The following is a 13,348-nucleotide window of genomic DNA, read 5'->3' as shown; positions in this document are numbered from 1 at the left end:
TAAAATTTTGAATTTGTAGTTAAAATGCCTCCCACAAAGAAAATGGTGGCAGTGTCCAGATCAGCTTGGTGAGGACAAGTCTATGTTGCTGATGCCATGCAGTCTCCTTCCCTGTCACCATGGCTACTTTGTAAATGGGCCTATTGAGTAAATACCAGAGTGTCCAAGGAAGAGACCAACTGATGTCCACAGGTTGGGTCATCTTGTCCTCCTGATAATCGAGAATCTCATCCACAACAGATGCTCCAGATGAGTAGTTTTTTTGTTTTGATTGTCAAACGATCCTTTATTAAAATATTTTCCTTGTACTTTTAACTAGCTGGGCATTCCACTGCACCACTGTTGATATCATCTGATGTCATGAAGGTGGCAGGCATCAGCATTGCAGCCCACAGACTGGGCAGGCCCCAGAATCCCTTTAATAGTTCCAGAGAGTTCTCTGGCTAAAGATCTGTGCTATATCTGTCGGACAATGTTGACAATCTCATCAAAAGTGATATTTCCACTATGTTTAATGCTCTTCTCTTTCTTTCTGTCTCTTGGTGGTTCCCCGAGAGCTTTAATGATCAAGGCAGAGGCAGAAGGTATCATCTCAGTCTGGGCCTGTCTGTTCTGAATGATCATTTTCCTTGTAATCCTCAAACCCTTCCAGTCACAGGTTGCCTTGGTGATGTCATCACCAACCTTTTTTGGAGACAGAACCAGCGGGCCAATCTTGGAGGCCAGGGAAGACTTGGCACTGACTTTGCCACCAGGACAGCTTAGGTACACAACTTTGATCTTGCTGGGGTTGAACTTAGATGGTGTGGTAGAGGTGGCTGGTCTCAGATGAACCCAGATTCAAGATGTCCAAAGAAAATTGTACCTTGGCCTCCTCTGAGCTGAAAGCTCTGGGACACGAGTATCCTTACGTTCTGCATATTGTGGGAGATCCGTCCATATATCTTTCCCCTACACCTCCTTGTCACCAATATTCTAATTTTGTTCTTTCCAAATCCCTGACCAGCTGAGCAATCTATTAGCCACTGTCCATGAGTCAAGTTAGATCTGTACTTCAGGTATATCTGCCCACTGGAGAACATCCCTTCATCATTGGCATTTGAAGCCACTCCAGGGTGGGCTGGGGTGCAACAGTTGTTCATTTCTGGCTGGTTCTAGCACACTGTGTAAATTCATCTCTAAAAAAGACCCATGCTTTCTTTTCCTCCATTAATTCAATTAACATATGATCAGTAACTGATCATATGTTCCCTTTGAGGGCATAGGCGGTATGTTGAAGGAGACATAATCAGGCAGTGGATTTGGGTGTGAGAAGAGTTCACTGTGCCTTTGAACCTGCTTGGTATATACCACTCCCGTTCTGCAATGGCAGGCTGATATACCTGTCCAATTCTATGGTTCAGTGCATCAGATAATACCCAGTTCATGACAGGTACTTTGGGTTAGTTGAATCTCCCCATGTCTTGCCCTCCACCTGTGCTTTACTCCATGCACCATCAATGATAATTTGCTTATTTGTGGTGACATTGCATGCCGTGGTTGCCATGATCCCGTTTCTCCCCAACAAGGAGGCTATCCATGCCCTCCTCATATACATGAACAACTTAGTTCTGGAATGCTTTTTGTTTGTTTGTTTTGGAGACTGATCTGGCTATGTTGCCCAGGCTGGAGTGCAGTGGCTATTCACAGGTGTGATCCCACTACTGATCAGCATGGAAGTTTTGACCTGCTTCATTTCTGACCTGGGCCAGTTCACCACTCCTGGTGGTCCCCCGCTCCTGAGAGGTCACCATATTGATGCCAGACTTTGTGCAGACACTTGATTGGCATAGCACACTGCAACCCCGAACTCCTGGGCTCAAGGAATCCTCCAGCCTCAGCCTCCTGAGTAGCTGGGACTACAGGTGCATGCCAGCATGCCTGGCCCGTAATCCTACTTTAAGGGCACCCCAATACCAATTGTACCTGGTCTGTCTGGTACAATAATTGGTTTCAGGAGTGCCCTTAAAGCAGGAAACAAATGGCACACTCTAAATGGATAATTTTGGTTTTGATTTTTTTTATATAGAAAAGTAATTGTGGGGTACAGAGTTGAATATCAATACCTGTGTACAATGTGTGATGATCAAGTCAGAATAATTAGCATATTCATCATTATAACATGTAATCATTTCTCTGTGCTGAGGACATTTGATCTCCTCTCTTCTAGTCATTTGATAACATGCAGTAAATTAATGTTAACTGTAGGTGTCCAGCTCTACTGTACATCAATAGAATCTATTTTTCCTAACAAGCTGTTTTGTGTCCATTAACCCATTTCTTGTTATCCCCTCTTCCCCTCCCCCTACTGGCTTCTAGTAACTACAGTTCTGTTCTCTTCTTCTGAAAGTTCAATGTATTATTATAATTGTTTTCTTTCTTTCATTTCTTTTCTCTCTCTCTCTCTTTCTCTCTCTCTCTCTCTCTCTCCCTCTCTCTCTCAGCTCCCACTTATGAGTGAGGACATGAGGTATTTCTCTTTCTGTGCCTGGCTTATTTCACTTAACATAATTTTCTCATCCATGTTGCTGCAACCGGCAGAATTTCATTCCTTTTTATAGCTGAGTAGTATTCCACTGTGTATATATACCACATTTTCCTTATCCAGTCATCCATTGATGAATATGTAGGTTGATTCCATATCTTGGCTATTGTAAACAGAGCTAAGAAAAACATGGGAGTGCAGGTGTCCCTTAGACATGATGATTTCCATTCCTCTGGGTATATACCCAGAAGTGGATCATATGGCAGTTCTATCTGTAGTTGTTTGAGGAAACTCCACACTGTTTTCCATAATGGCTGTGCTAATTTACATTCCCACCAACAGTGTAGGAGCATTCCCCTTTCCCTGCATTCTCACTAGTGTTTGTTATTCTCTGTCTTTTTGATAGCATCCAGTCTAACTGGGGTGAGATAATGTCTCAATGTAGTTTTGGTTTGCATTTCCCTGATGATTAGTGACGCTGAGCATTTTTTCATGTGCCTGTGGGCCATTTGTATGTCTTCTTTTGAGAAATGTCTATGCAGCTCCTTTACCCATTTTTTAATGGGATTATTTGTTCTTTTGTTGTTGTGGTTGTTGTTGTTGTTGTTTTTACTATTAGGTTGTTTGAGTACCTTGAATACTCTGGATACTAATCTCTTGTCAAATGCATAGTTTGCAAATATTTTCTCCCATTCTGTAGGTTGTTTTTACACTCTATTGATAGTTTCCTTTGCTGTGCAGAAGCTTTTTAGTTTGATATAATCCCATTTGTTTATTTTTTCTTTTGTTGACTGTGCTTTTGAAGTCTTATTCATAAAGTCTTTGCCCAGTCCTACCTCCTGAAGTGTTTCCCCTGTTTTCTTCTAGGAGTTTTATAGTTTCAGGTCTCATATTTAAATCTTTAATCCATTTTGAGTTGATTTTGGTATATGGCAAGAGGTAATGGTCCGATTTCATTCTTCTACGCACAGAGATCCAGTTTTCCCAGCACCGTTTATTGAAGAGGCTGTCCTTTTCTCAATGTATGTTCTTGGTGCCTTTGTAGAAGATCAGTTGCCTGTAAGTATATCGATTGATTTTTGAGTTCTCTATTCCGTTCCATTGGTCCATGTGTCTGTTTTTATACAAGTACCATGCTGTTTTGGTTACTATAGCTTTATAGTATTATTTGAAGTCAGGTAGTGTAATGCCTCCAGTTTTTTTGTTTGTTTGTTTTTGCTCAGGATTACTTTGGCTATTTGGAGTCCTTTTTTGTTCCATATCAAAGTTAGGATTTTTTTTCTATTTCTGTGAAGAATGTCATCTGTATTTTGATGGGATTGCATTGAATCTGTAGATTGCTTTGAGTAGTATAGACATTTTCACAATGTTAATTCTTCCAATCCAAGAGCATAGAGTGACTTTCCATCTTTTAATGTTCTCTTTAATTTCTTTTATCAGTGTTTTGTAATTCTCATTGTAGAGGTCTTTCACTTCCTTTGTTAAATTAATTTCAAGGTATTTTAGTTTTTTGGTAGCTCCATAAATGGGCTTGTTTTCTTGGTTTCTTTTTCTGCTAGTTTGTTGTTGGTGTATAAAAATGCTACTGATTTTTGTATACTGATTTTGTGTCCTGCAACTTTACTGAATTTGTTTATCAGCTTGAGGAGTTTTCTGGTGGAGACTTTAGGTTTTTCTATATATAGTTGAGGAAGTTAGTCTCTCTCCCTTTGCTCTGCCACTTTCTGCTGTGTGAGACCCCTAGGTCACTGTTGCCACCATCAAGGCCCTCACCAAATGTGGTCCACGGACTTTGGACTCCCCAGCCTCCAAAACTGTAAGCAATAAATTTCATTTTCTTACAAATTACCCAGTTCCATGTATTTTGTTATAAGCATCAGAAATGGACTAATACAGAAAATTGTTACCAAAGAAGTGGGGTGTTGCTTATAGTAAATATTTGAAAATGTGGAAGTGGCTTTGGAACTGAGTGTTGAGGAAAGGCTGGAAGAATTTGAAGGAGCAGGTTAGAAAAAGCCTAGCTGCTGCTGGGTATTTAGAAGACCAGAAAAGCCAGGGAAAGTTTGGAACTTTTTAGAGACTGGTTAAATGGTGGTGAGAAGAATGTTGATAGAAATACAAACAATAAAGGCCATTCTGAGAAGATTTCAGATGCAAATGAAAAGGAGCTTTTTGGAAACTTGGGTAAAGATCAACCTTCCTATGAACTGGCAAGGAACTTGGCTGCATTGTGTCTGTGCCCTATGACTCTGTGGATGTTGGAACTTAAGATTTGTGAACCAGAGTATATGATAGAAGAAATTTCTGAGCAATAAAATATTCAGAAAGCTGCATGGCTACTTGTTAACAGCCTACACTGAGTTATGGTGGCAAACGCATGACATAAAGCCAGAATTTAAAAGAGAGGCAGAGCGTAAAGATTTAGAAAATTCGCAGCCTACCCATGTGGTAGAGAAGCAGAGAGCATTTTCAGGAAAAAAATGCAATGGTGCTAAGAAGATTAGTACAAAAGAAAGGGATTATCAAGAGAAGGGGGGAAAGGCCTTGAAGGCATTTCAGATATCTTGGAGGCTGTGTCTTCCCTTACAGGCCCACATGCCTAGGGAGATAGAATGGTGTTGGAGAACAAGCCCAAGGTGCCCTACAAGGGGTCACTGCCCAGGGCCACCCAGGAAGCTGCTTCCAGCCCCATCACTCTAGCTGCTTTGCTCCAGCTGTGGTTAAATTGGCTCCAGTTGTGGCTGGACCTGCAGCTTTGGAAAATACCAGCTGGAAATCTCAGCAGTATCCATATGGTGTTAAGTTTGCAGGCTCACAGCGTACAAGAGCTGTGGAGGCTTGGGAGCCTCCACCCTGATTTCAAAGGATGTATGGAAAAGCCTAGGGGCCCAGGACGAGATCTATCACAGGGGCAGATTCACCACAGATAGCCTTAGCTAGAACAATGCCAAGTGGAAATGTGGGGTCAGAGTTGCAGCAGAAAACCCCCAACAGTACTATGCCAAGTGTAGCTGTGAGAGTGGGACTACCATGGAGATCCCAGAATTACCGAGCTGCTAGTGTGCAACACCCCCCTGCAAAAGCTAAAGCATGGCCTCAGACCAGGAAATCCATGGGAACAGAGCTGTCCAAGGACTTGGGGACCCAACCACAGCACCAGTGTGCAGACGACATCGAACATGGAGTCAAGGTACATGATTTGCCAGCTGTAAGATTTAATGCCTGCCCTACTGAGTATCAAACTTGCTTAGGACCTGTTACCCCTTCCTTTTTTATTTATTTATTTTTTTTTATTGTAGTGTTACCCCTTTCTTTTGGCCTATTTCTCATTTTTTGAATAGGAATATATACCCTAAGCTTGCCACCATTGTGTCTTGGCAGCAGATAACTTGTTTTGATTTCACAGATGGGACTTTGAGACTTTGGACTTTTGAGTTGAAACAAGTTAAGACTTTGAGGATGGAATGAATGTATTTACCTGTGAGAAGGATATAAACTTTGGGGACCAGGGGTGGAATGATATGGGTTATGTCCCCCAAGTTTTATGTATTTGTAACTTGATCCCCACTTTGACTGTTAAGAGGATGGGAAGTACTATTATAGTAATTGCAAGGTGGGGCCTTGAAGAGGTGATTAGATTCTGAGGACCATGCCTACTGAATGGATTAAAAATAGTGGCCATGGGTGTGGTTCTGAGGGCTTTAAAAGGAGAGTGCATGAGGAGCTTTCTCTCTGTCTCTGATCTGCCATTTTCTGCCATGTGAGACCCCTGCATTGCTGTAAAGCTGCCACCAAAGAGACCCTCACCCAGTGTGTTCCCTGACTTTGGACTTCCAAGCCTCAGAAACTGTAAGCAATAAATTTAATTTTGTGACAAATCATCCAGTTCCAGGTACTTTGTTATAAGCAACAGAAACAGACTAATACAATAGGATCACATCATCTGCAACAGGGAAAATATGACTTCATCTTTTCCAATTTGGATGCCCTTTATTTCTTTATCTTGCTTGATTGCTCTGGCTAGTACTTATTACATTGAATAGGAGTGGTGAGAGTGGACCTCCTTATCTTGTTCCTGTTCTTAAAGGAAGAGCTTTATACACTTTTCCCCATTCAGGATGATGTTGGTGGTGGGTTTGTCATATATGGCTTTTATTGTGTTGAGATACTTTCCTTCTATGCCTAATTTGTTGAGAGTCTTTATCATGAAGGGATGTTGAATTTTGTCAAATGATTTTTCTGTATCTATTGAGATGATCGTATGGTTTTTATCCTTTATTGTTTTGATGTGGCATATTTCATTTATTGATTTGTGTATGTTGAACCATCCTTGCATCTCTGGGATGAATCCCACTTATTCCATGTATAATCTTATTGATGTGCTGTTGAATTCTGCCTGCTAATATTTTGTTGAGAATTTTTGCATCTATGTTCATCAAGGATATTGCCCTGTTTTCTTTTTTTGTTGTGTCTTTGTCTTATTTTGGTATCAAGGTGATGCTGGCTTCATAGAATGAGTTTGGGAGAATGGCATCTGTTTTGATTTTTTGTAATAGTTTGAAAAGGATTGGCATTAATTCTTCTTTAAAGGTTTGGTAGAATTCAGCAGTGAAGCCATCTGGTTCTGAGCTTTTCTTTGTTGGAGACTGCTGATTACAGTTTCAATCCCATTGTTCGTTATTGGTCTGTTCAGGTTTTCTATTTCTTTTTGGTTCAATCTTGGTAGTTTGTATCAAGAAATTTATCCCCAAATGGGTAATTTGAGGGAAGTTTAAATAAAGGAGCTATTTGCAAAGGCATGAGCAGGGCTCATGGGCTGGAAAATTTGTGGAGCCATTACAACTCCTAGGCTTGAAGGAGTAAGCGGATGGAGGACTACTGGAAACAGAGAGGGTAGGTGAAGGAGAAGGCTACCTGAAAGTAGCTGTATAGTTTTTGGTAAAGAGGCAACTCTTGAAGAAGATGAGGCTGGTGTTCTTAAAACACATTCATTTTCACTTATGGATGAGCAACCAGAAGAGCCTCACTAAACCAGAGACCACATGAAACTGGGACTTAGCCCACCCTTAGGACCTCAGGACCAAAGGGTTAGATAATTGCAAGTTGGATTGATGCATGATTGCTTAGGACATGGGACACTGGAATGGGCCATTTGATCTGAGGAAAGAGGAAATTCTGGAGACCCCAGAGTCCCTCCACCCATCCACTTCATTTCTCATTTTAGTTTGAGCAGTTGCCTGAAGCAAAAATTACAGCTGTGCTTACCAACTTCCCTAATCTATCTTGCACGCAAACACTAAACTAATCTTCTCTACACTCTAGTTTTAACAGTCCTTTCCTGCCATGCTTGTTGCAACCAGATACCCCAGTCATTCCTACTGAACCCAGACGGTCTTCTCCTACCAGTCTATTCTCTCCCCCTAAATGTGTCTCTCTCTTTCTCTGTCTGCTTAAATTATTCCCTCACTGTTTGCATCTCCTTCTCCCCCTCTTGGTCTCTACTCTGTCAATTCCACCACCCTTCAAAGCCCACTTCAAGGTCATCCACCTCCAGAGGCCTTTTCAAAACCTCTGGCCGACAGAGGCCTGTCTTCACAACTTGTAGGACATGCTGCCTTTGACAAAAGCCAGCATATTTGTTATTGAGGGCTCTATTGTCTAGCTCTTGAATTATTCAGGTTTTCCTGCATTTGTGCCTTGATTCTTCCATTGAGCTTTAAATTCCTGGAGGGCCATGTCTAGCTTATCTTTATATTCTGCTTCTGACCTGGACCAATATAATGAGTAGGTCCTCAAAAAAAAAGTAGGCTCATTTTCACAACATAAAATAAAATGGCAGTTGAAAATACATATGCATTTACATACATATAATGATATGTTACCAGTGATCACTTTTATAATGAGATGAAAACTTAAGTTTTAGTCACTGCATAAGCACCTGGGGCTTTTGTTATTATTTATATATTAAAATTTCTTTTAAACTTTTTATCTTGAGATAATTATAGGTTTGTAGGAAGTTGCAAAACTAGTACAGAGAAGTTCCTGTACCATTCGCACAATTTCCCTGAATGGGTACCTCTTATGTAACTGCAGAACAATATCTAAATCAGGAACTTGACATTGGTATAATGCCATTCTATCAACATGTATAGGTTTGCATAACCACCACCACAATGAAGATACAGAACTATTACACCACTTTACAGCTCTGCCTCATCTACCACCCACTCCCCTCCCCCAGCCATCCCTAAACCCTGGCAACTGCTAATCTATTCTCCATCTCTATGTTTTTGGTCATTTCAAGTAGAATTTCATTTTGATTTATTTACAGTGTTTTGGAGAGTGTCACTTTGTATAGATTTTTCTAGTAGGTGCTCTATAGGTATAACATTATATGTATGTTAATTTATCACAGTTCTACTTCTGTTGACATTTCACCAGTTTCAGTAAGATGCAGAGGTCTTTCCTCACTCTGGGTCCCTTGACTCTCCCCTGCTTATAGTACAACTGTCTTTAAATATTTCCTCTACATAAATTGAAAACCACATCAGACAGTGCACAAATGCTTAGGGCAGGGAAACTGACAGGGTTTGATCTTTAGGGGAAAGAGGATATTCTGGGATTCAGAGTCCCTATTCCCAGCCAGCAGTCATCTCATTTCTCTTTTTCGTTTCTGAAGTTGCCTGGAGCAGAAATTACCACTATGCTTATCAACTTCCTTAATCTACCCTGCACACAACCACTAAACTAATCTTTCTCTCTCAAAACATTAGACACAGTTTTGAAAATGTAGAAGGAAAGCATATTGTATTTGTCCATACTTTTACTCATTTTTTTTTTTTGCTCTCCTTTTTTAATGTTTCAAGATTTCTTCTTTTATCATTTCCTTTCTGTTTCAAAAGCTTCCTTTAGCTATTCTTTTAGGTCTGTTGTTGACAAATTCTCATAGTTTTCACCTGAGAATGTCTTGATTTCCTCTTCATTCCTGAAGAACATTTTCACTGGATATAGGATTTTGAGCTGACAGTTTTCTTTCAGCACTTGAAAAATGCTGTGTCACTGCCTTCTGACCTCCATTTCTGGTGAGAAATCTCAAGTTACTCAAATATTTTTTTCCACTATTGGTAAAGTGTCATTTCTCTCTAAGAGCTTCCAAGATTTTTTCTTTGTCTTTAATTTTCAGAGGTTAGACCATAATGTATCTTTTTGTAGATTTCTTTGGGTTTATCATGTGTGGGGGTTGCTCAGCCTCTTGAATCTGTAGGTATATATCTTTTGCCATATTTGGCAAATTTTCATCCCTATTTACTTGAATATTTTTTTTTTAGCCCCAACTCCTTTCTCCTCTGTTTTTGGGACTGCGATGACATACCTGCTAGATCTTTTCTTATAGTCCCACAGCTTCCTGAGACTCTGTTAATTTTTTCCCAGACTATTTTCTCTCTGTTGTTCAGATTGGGTGATTTCTATAGTTTTGTCTTCATGTTCACTGCTTCTTTTCTCTATCTCCATTTTACAATAGAACCCATCCAGTGAACTTTTTATTTGGGTTTTTTTTTTCTTTTTTTCAGTTCTACAGTTTCATTTTAGTTCCTTAAATCTTCTGTTTCTTTCCTGAGACTATATTTTCATTTCTTTCATGCATGTTCACAGTTGCTCATTGAAACATTTTGACACCAGCTGCCTTAAAATCTTTGTCAGATAATTCCAACATCTGTGTCATCTTGGTTCTGCAACATCTGGCAAATAGCAGCCAGAGGGGACAATGTTTCCCTGAATTGATAGTGAGTTCCTTCATCTCCCCCTCCCACCCTGTTGCTTTGCCCCCATGGATTTGTCACTCCTCTTCCCCTGGGTAACGGAGCCACAAAGGATTACTCAAAGCCCATCTCTTCTGAGCAGTGAGAAGCCCCAAAGTGGTTAACTTCCCCAGAATCCTCAAGCAAGAGGCATTCCTTCCTTGGGAAATTAACCCCGAATTGGAGTTCTCTTCCTGCATTTATTCTCCAGAACAGGGAGTTACAGAACGAGAACATAGGTGGGGTTATAGTTTAACAATATAGGCTGGTAACTTTCAGTGAAACAAGCCAGATGACATTCCAGTAAGGCAATTAAGTGATCCATTAACAAAAGCATGATCTTAGCAAACATTCCCTTCTTACAGCAATTTCTCAGTGTCTTTACATATCAATCAGTAACTTGTCTGTCTTTGAGCCAGCAACCTTGCTGTGTTAGAATTCTTTATCTTACACCAGAGACTTTATAGCCTGGGGAAAACTTCCTGTCCTTTGCAAGGTCAATATTTGAAACTGCAAGGCTTTGGAAAACCAGGTCCTGTGAAGTACATTTGCTTTATGAATCCTCTACACCACCCCACTCCCCCCCAGCCCAGTGCCCTTGCCTGTGTTCTGCTCTGTGATTCTAAGTTTACTTTCTGGAATTTGGAATCATTCCAGCCTGGTTTGAATAGACATTCTCCAGTTTTCCACTGTTTGTCAATTCCCAGCCCCACTACTCAGATTTCCCTGTCAAACAGAGGCCCAGAGAAGTTGCTCCTGCATTGTTGAGGGAGAGAAATCCATTCATGTCTCCCTGGCTGGTTGAAGAGCCATGGTCCCCCTTTGAAACAAAGTGCAGCTCCCAGCATGGTGGCCAGGGTCTTTGTGTGTGTGTGTGTGTGTGTGTGTGTGTGTGTGTGTGTGTGTGTGTGTGTGTGTGGTAAAATACACATAACATAAAATTTACCATCTTAACATTTTTAAGAATACAGTCCAGTAGTAAGTACATTCATATTGCTGTGCAACCAATCTCCAGAACTCTTTCATATTGCAAAACTGAAACTCTATGTCCATTAAACAATAACTCTCCATTCCTTCCTCCCCACTCTGCCCTAGCAGCCACCATTCTATTTTCTGTCTCTATGAATTTGACTACTCTAGATAACTCAAGTAAGTAGAATCATACAGTATTTGTCCTTTTGTGACTGGCTTATTTCACTTAGCATAATGTCCTCAAGGTTCATCCACATTGTAGCACATCCAAATTTCCTTCCTTTTTAAGGCAGAATAATATTCCATTGTATGTATATACCACATTCTGTTTATTCATTCATCTGTCCATAGATGCTGGGTTGCTTCAACCTTTTAGCTATTGTAATAATGTTGCTATATACATAAATGTACAAATATCTCTTCAAAATCCTGCTTTCAATTCTTTTGGGTATGTACTCATAAATAGAATTGCTAGACTTATGGTAATTCTATTTTAAATTTTTGAGGAACTGCTATACTGCTTACCATAGCAACTATACCATTTTGTATTCCTATCAACAGTGCACAAAGGTTCCAATTTCTCCACATCTTCCCCAACACTTCTTTGAAGAATTGTCTATTCATGTGCTTGGCCCATTTTTAAATCAGGTTGTTTGTTTTCTTGATGCTGAATTGTAGAAGTTTCTTTTTATATGTTCTGGATATTAACCCCTTATCAGATATATGACCCAAGACTGTCTTTTTCAATTGGTCTGTTTAAACCAGGATCCAATAAAAGTCATACTATTTTAGTGCATTTGATTGTTATGACTCAAGTTTTATATAATCTGGAGGAAATCCCTCTCCTTGTTTCAATCCCCTGTCATTGACTTGTGGTGAAATCCAAATCCATTGTCACGCAGAATTTTACTCTTGTGTTTTAACTTTGCTGCTGCCCTCCAAAATTTCCTGCTTTTGCCTTTGATAATTTCAGGAGTGAGTTTTCCCTATTGAAAAGCAAAGGTTTCTCTACCAAAGGTTCCTAAAGGACTAAAACTGAAAATGAGAAGTTTTATGTTTGGGAAATTAGCTAATGGCAGGTGGGCACTGGATGAAGGAGGGTGTGAGAGGTGTGAGGATCAGATGGGATGAGAGGGAGCACATTTGGATCAATGATCTGACCTGATAGAACAGATGCTTTTCCCACAAGTGGACTGGTGTTAGTCATAGACCCCCCCACACCACCAGGAACAGATGCTGGGCTGTCTCCCCAGCTGTGGGCAGTACAGAGCAGATCATGTCGGTACTGTAGGGCCACACTGTGGCTCTGCTCCCCAGGGCACACTGGAGAGGATGGTCCTGCCTCAGGGCTGCCCTGAGTACATAGGGCCTTCCTGGGAGTTCCTGGACACAGGGGCAAGGCTGCAGACCCTATAGCATCCAGGTGGCTCAGGAGCCAGGACATGGTAACAGATAGACCATTGACAGAAAAACTATGATCACTGATAATGTCTGAGCAGTCTAAAATGCCACTAGCATTTGTCTCTGAGATTAGGATTATGGGTGATTTTTTCTTTATATTTTCCAAATTTTCTTGAACGAACAGTGAAAAAGCAATGTTTTCTTTAAAAATAGATCAATACCCTTAAGATTAACATAGATATGCCCAAGGAAGACCGTTACTGATAACAGCTGAGTTCTCAGGAGATCTTTGGCTAAAGTGGGGGTCCTCTAGACTCTCCTTGGAGCCTAGAAGATCACCTCTTGTCCAGTGGCTGGGCCAGGACCCAGGAGGATGGCACAACCCAGAGAAGATCAACTTGGCCAGAGGCAAGCAGTCTCCTGAACATCTGGAGCCTCAGTATTCCTGGTTCTGCCTGCAGCCCTGCTGAGACCTGAGCCTATGAAGAGGGGCCCAGCTGTCATGAAGCCCCTCCCAAACTCAATGGAACCCACCCAACGGGCTAGCTTCTCTTACCCAGGAGAGCTTTACCCCCAGTTACTGCTTCCAAACTCCTTCCGCACTCACAGAAAAAAAGTTCCAAAGTAGAAAATTCTTTATTATTAACCCAGG

At 40.8% G+C, this 13,348-nt stretch overlaps 1 pseudogene; it reads right to left on the bottom strand.

Annotated features, from left to right (window-relative positions):
- Positions 1-311: 311 nt before the first annotated feature.
- LOC134390070 (large ribosomal subunit protein uL11-like) lies at positions 312-1,142 on the bottom strand (annotated as a pseudogene).
- Positions 1,143-13,348: the final 12,206 nt, after the last annotated feature.

Source organism: Cynocephalus volans, chromosome 11, assembly GCF_027409185.1.
Source record: "Cynocephalus volans isolate mCynVol1 chromosome 11, mCynVol1.pri, whole genome shotgun sequence".
NCBI lineage: Eukaryota > Metazoa > Chordata > Mammalia > Dermoptera > Cynocephalidae > Cynocephalus > Cynocephalus volans.
Note: the sequence above shows the minus strand (reverse complement) of the source record. Positions and strands in the feature narration are given on the sequence as shown.